This window comes from Nelumbo nucifera, chromosome 6, assembly GCF_055504915.1.
Source record: "Nelumbo nucifera cultivar China Antique chromosome 6, China Antique-T2T, whole genome shotgun sequence".
NCBI classification, from domain to species: domain Eukaryota; kingdom Viridiplantae; phylum Streptophyta; class Magnoliopsida; order Proteales; family Nelumbonaceae; genus Nelumbo; species Nelumbo nucifera.
This window is the reverse complement of record NC_142654.1, coordinates 28,123,849-28,130,460: the sequence shown is the minus strand read 5'-3', so window position 1 is coordinate 28,130,460 and position 6,612 is coordinate 28,123,849.

Below are 6,612 nucleotides of genomic sequence, written 5' to 3'. Positions count from 1 at the left end.
GGGATAAGTGGACCGCAATCTACCTCGGAAATTTGAAATTATAGCCCCTCCTAGTCTACTAGTAGCCCCCTCCCCCCTATAAATCGCATCCTGCCCGTGAATTTGGCATCACGAGCAGGATTCAGTCCACCCCTAGAAATCTTAACTCCACCCTAGGGGTGGACTGAACTATAACCCCTAAAACATATTGCTCTATAGGGCTATACAACTCGGGGGTAGGGCTATCAATTTTTCCCAACCCTGTCAAGTACCTAGCCTCCCCAACCAAGCAGGGATAAGGATGGAGACTATCTAGCGGGGGCAAGGTGGGGATAAGATTAATAGGAATATCCAATTGGGGATGGGATGGGGTAGGGAGTGAAGTCTACACCTTCCCCCAACCTTGATTATATATATTAAATATGTGTATATTATATTAAATATATAATATTATTTATAATATTTATAAAATTGTTTATATTATATATTAGAATATATTTAAGGTATTATTTTCATTTTCATTTTTCTTTTATTTTAAATAAATACATTTCTTAAAACAAACTTTTAATTAAAAAATTTGGGATTTAGATCCTCGATGGGGAACCCATCTCCATCGGGGACTAAATATGCAAGCTAAATTTTTTTTCTAGATGGGGATTAATTTAAAATTTGGGGCCAAGACGGGGAGAATGATCCCAGCCCCGAACCCACCGGTTGCCATTCCTACCCAGAGGGTCATCCCCTAAACCCATAAATATAGTTCCAATAATTATAGTAATTATAAATGTAGAATCTAATACTTATGAAAATTATTAAAATTTTCCAATTACTTATTTGTATAATTGGAAGCTTTATAATTTAACTTTCACTAAATTAAATTACCAAAATCAATAATTTTTAGTAATTAAATTTCCAAATTCACTAAAAAATTATTATTATCTAATAATATCATTAAATATTAATAAAATGACCAAAATTACTGAAACCATCAATAACTACTAATTGCTAAAAAATTATTGATAATATCAAAATTAGTGAAAATGTAAAAAATAAATATGTATTAATTTCCACTAAAAATTTTTAATTATTATTATCGGATAATATCATTAAATATTAATAAATTGACCAAAATTACTGAAAATATCAATAAATACTTTTTTTCTACAAGATTACTGATAATATAAAAATTACTAAAAATATAAAAAATAAATTATATTTATTGAAATAAAATTTCCAATGAAAAATTACCGATTAATTTTAATTAATTATTAAAATATTAATTTTAATAGTTATTTATTTCAATAATTAATTTTCAATAAATTTTGAAATTAAATTACCAAAATCAGCAATTTTCAACAAGTAATTTTAATAATTAAATTTCCAATTTATCAAAATTACAAAAAATTATAGTTTAAGTGTTAATATTTACTGAATAATATTCGATGATATCAATCATTATTGAAAATATCAAAAACATTTCACAAATTAATTTAACCATGTTTTTGGTTTTTAAATGGTTTATTGGGCTAGAAAATTCCACTTTAGTACTCTGAACTTTGGGGGTAGTGTCAAGTTAGTACCCAAACTTTCAAATGTGTCACTGCAGACCTAAACTTTCAAAAAGTGTCAAGTTGGTCCTTGTCGTTAACCGACTATCAGTTATCTATTGAAAATGTCAAAACTACCCCTCAAAAGAAGACACTATTCATTGCCTTCTACCTTAAGACTGAACCGGTTGAGGTGTTTGAGATTCTAGACTAATGAAGTCATTGTCTTCTACCTTTAGATCTGAAACACATTTTTGTCTAGTTATTTCTTTGCTTTCAGTTATTGTTTCCCTCTATCATATTTCATGTTTTTTTCTCTCTTTTTCTTTAAAGGTAACGAGTTCAGTCTCAAGGTAGTTTTGACATTTCCAATAGATAACTAACGGTCAGTTAACGACAGGAACCAACTTGACACTTTTTGAAAGTTTAAGTACTGTAGTGACATGTTTGAAAGTTCGGGTACTAACTTGGCAATACCCCTAAAGTTCAGGGTACTAAAGTTGAATTTTTCCTATAGATTAAGTGGTGTTTTAGGTGGAATTTTAGGTGGGAGAGATAGTTTAGGAGAAATTTTAGGAGGGGGTTTGCTAAGTGACTAGGCGCATGAGATCTCTCTCTCTCTCTCTCTCTCTTTTCCTGTCAATTAATAATCTCTCATAATTAATCATGCTATTAACTCTCTCCTTCAATAACTCATGCCACTAATTCTCTCTCATCTCCATTATTCCATTAAATTGCATAAAATTCATTAACTTTACCTATATATATTCATTCCCATTTAACTATATATAATAGATATATTTGCATTCAGCTGTAATTATTAGTAGAGATTAATTACATTGAAATTGAAATATTCAAGGATATATTATTACGCTAAATAATCTACTTCCATTAAAAATTATAATCTATTTATATTCCATTTGAAAATAATAAAAATTAATTAACCATAAAAATAATTTAGTAAGTAACTTAAATAAAATAAAAATAATTATTAATATTATTTTTATTGATACAATATTTTTATTAATATAATAAAAGGAATAAGATAAATTAAAAATGAATATCAATTTAAAATTAATACACAACTAATACAAAATTGTCTAACAATTATTAGTTTTATAGTTAAATTTTATTAATTTAAAACCAACTTAAGTTCCACTAAAAATAAAAATTTATATAGTTAATTAATTTCATAAGGGATTTAAATTTAATAAAAACTTAATATACTTAAATAAATTCAATTTTTACTAATTTCAAAAATTAATAAAAAATGTTAGTTTTAAACATAGTTTAATTATTTTAAAATCAATTTAAATTTCATTTAAAAACAACAAAAATTATAAAAACCTCGGGTTTTCTAACTATCCTATAAAAGTCCCCAATGTTTTGACCTTAACAAAAACCTCCCCTATTGTTTTGAAAACAAAAGTGCAAATACATTACTTTAATCACCATTCCAAATAAATAATGTTGATGTAATGCATTAGTTTTACTTCACTTCAGCCTATTTACATTTGTCCAAGAAGAGTAAGGAGAATTATTCTTTGGAAGTTGTCTAGCAAAATAGATTAATGGAGGGTAAAGGTAAACTTTAAATTATATATGATAATGCATTAACAATGATAAGAGTATTTTCGTAACTTTGATGTCTTTGTTACTTAAGAGTCAAGGGAAAGGAAGTATTTGCACTTTTTTTCATAAAACTATAGGGGAGGCTTTGTTAGGGTCAAAATGTAAAGGTGGTTTATAGAATTGTTATAAACCAATAAAAATCTTTATCAAAAAAATTAATAAAAATTAGCATTAAGATACAAAAAAAATACAATTTTATCTAGAGAATAGGTATCTGCCACTCTCACTAAAGTGCAACTTAGATTGTGATTAAATAAACTGTACTTAACCCCAAAAAATAATACATGAATTTAACTTAAATGAACACCATTTAATTAGAAATGTCATAGAACTCCATCTTCAATTTTGCTGATAAATAAAGCCCATGCATCACACGGGTCCTGACTAGTATTATAAAATGTTCCATGGGCTTGGATTGGATCTAATTGCGCTGAGGTTGGGCCTACCCAAGTTGTAGCCCGACTGTTAAGAAAGAGTTCTATTGTTTCTCTTTCTCTCTTTTGAAATTATATTTACACCAACCAACACCTCTCCTCCCCTTTAGCTATTAATTTGCTCATGCCGTGTTGGTCACTCATAAATTAGAATCCTTTTTTCGAGGAGGCACGGGTTCAAACCTATGGAAAGGCAATCTGTCTGTCTATGTTGACATCCCTGCTAGAACCATGCAATTTGAAGTACATTAGTAATACTGTAATAGAGAAAGTAAAGATGATTCTAATTAAAAAATGCACTGCTGCAGTATGCAGAATACAAACCTGATGAAAGATGAACGAAGCACCTCTTTTATGATACTGGTTGGTTGATTGCAAGGTTCAAAATATTGATACAGGTTGATGGTAGGGCATATATACCGGTAGGACATATCGGCCTGTATCCTTACTATTTCTTATGTGTTTTTTTTTTGAAGCTGGTTCAAAGGGACCGGTTTAAGGCCGGTCTACCCTCTGAACCACTTGCTGACCCGAAACACTCCCTATAGGGATATATTGGGAAGATTCCGATATAATATATATCGGCCGATACAGACTGATACATGATGAAATATGCCACACTTATATTTTCTGGATTGCTTGGTTCTAAAACATGCCACACTTAGGAGTTTTTCAGGAGTGTGCCCTGTTTTGAACCCATCTGTGGGTGTTTTGAAACACAAAACATCACAGTTTTCGAGGGTTGTGGGTTTGGGTTGGGGGATGGGTAGGATAACCCCCGTTGTGCAGCAATATCAATTACAACTTAAAATGTTTTAAAATATTAATTTTAAAACCAATATACAGGTGATATTCTTCTTTTTTTTTTCTTTTTTGAAAACATCAATATACAGATAATTCAATGGCTAAAATTTCACTAGTGGTTTCAATTTGAATGAATCTGCATAATTTGTATGTAGAAGATCTGGCCGGGCCTATGTTTTAGGCATAGGGCCTAGGTCCAGCTCGAAGCACAAAATCTTAGACCTATGTTAATGTATGATTCATAAAGGCTGGAGTTGGGCCGGGCCCAACCAAATTGCAGCTCTAACTGTGTCATTGTTGATTCCAAAATGTCGTTCCAATACGGCTTCATAGAAAATTACATCGAATATCCACTTCCTATCTTTAATACAGTAATGTTCACCTTGTGCAAAAAGTATTTATATATTATGAATGTATTTAGTATAGCTTCTTCTTATTAAATAAACTTTTGTATTTGATTTGTTTTCAAAATCGAGAAAAAATATTTGATAAATCATTTATGGACAATCAAGCGTCATTAGGTGCCACATCAACTGAATAATGAATAAATGTTCAATCATTGGGGGAAGGTTAAAATGAAGTTTCCTCCAATGGTTGATAAGTATATAAATCAAAACCCACTTTTGTGAATATCAATGCATATGGATGAATATAATGGGAAAAATGCTGATTTAGTAATGACATGGCAGCGTTTTGATAAATGTCTATCACAAAACGCCCACGAAACAAAACACCTGCTATATATGTGTAATCAAACATTGAAAAATAACACATTTTCACTAATTGTTCCCATTCCTTCAATACAATCAAACAATAAAATTTTCAATTATTTGATTAAAACATCTCAAATGCATAAATTATTAATTATCATTCACATAAAATTCAAAATATTATTATATTCTTTTTTTGAAATAAAATATTATTATATTCAACACTTGATACATAAAGTTTATATGCTTTCCAACAAGGTGTGATCAGGAATGGTCAGGTTTAGTCTAATACTATACCATATCCATACCTATACGAGTTATAGAATCCAAAAACATGTCCATAAAGTTAAAAAAAAAGAACACCCCAACCCACCAAATAGGGTAGAAATTGCCACCCCTACTGATGATCTACTACTAATAAATGCTCACACATTGTTCCAACAAAACATGACAATCACACATCAGGAACATCTCCCCATAAATAACAAAGAAGATATTCTGAATATGCAGCTACAATAGCATGTTGGTACATTGTTGAGAGTATTTTATTGATAACAAGTCTTGATGAGGGGTAGTTTGGCACGACCTAGTAAGTAAAGGTCACGTGAACCCGAAGAATGACAACTCAGCAGGGGGAGCCTAGTCAGCAGTTTTCTGAGCTCGGATGTTCAACCACCTCGGCATAAAGTCACTTCGCCACCTAAGCCAGTTTGGGGCTCAAGAACCTAAGTGACACATAATCGACTCCAAAAGCTTCTCGGCATACTCCGAATATCACAGGATCACGCCGCGTAATGGTAGACCTTATCCTCTCCCTGCCCGAGTCAGGCGGCGATGATAAACTTCATTGATTGATACGTTATTCTCCGACTAAAGTGGAAGTGGATCTCATCCACTCAGGCCGCAGATCCCGGAACCGTTTCGCGAGACTCATGATAGCTTACCTATATAAGGGTATCAACCCCTCTAGGGTCCAGGTATGCGCGATTACTTATATTTAGGCTCTTTAGTACTTAAACTTTAGCTCACAACCACTACAAGAAAACTGACTTAAGCATCGGAGCGACCTCCCTGGGCCAACCACCCCGGTCCCTTTGATCCCTGTTTTGTAGTTTGATCCAGCTCACCACACAAGCATGTACAAGCAATCCTCCAGCTTGGAGCTTCCAGATCGTGCATCGTCAGTTGGCGCCGTATGTGGAAACGATCGAAAGGTCATCCCAATTCTATTTGTAGTCTCATACTCAATTTCAACCTCAATGGCATCATCAAACCACAACGGAAAGAGTGACATGAACATTAATGGGGGGTAAGAGCAGTAGATAGTCGCTCCCCAAGGATCCTCGGTGACTATCGGCCAGTTCACCATTCCTCTGACTGCCTCCGGGGTTCCATCACAGTCTGTGCCACACACTACCCAACAAGTGAGTGTCCCGCTCCCCCAGGTGAATGCCATGTTCTCAGAGCCTTCCAAGCACTCCCAGTTCAACGACCTCATCCAGAGCA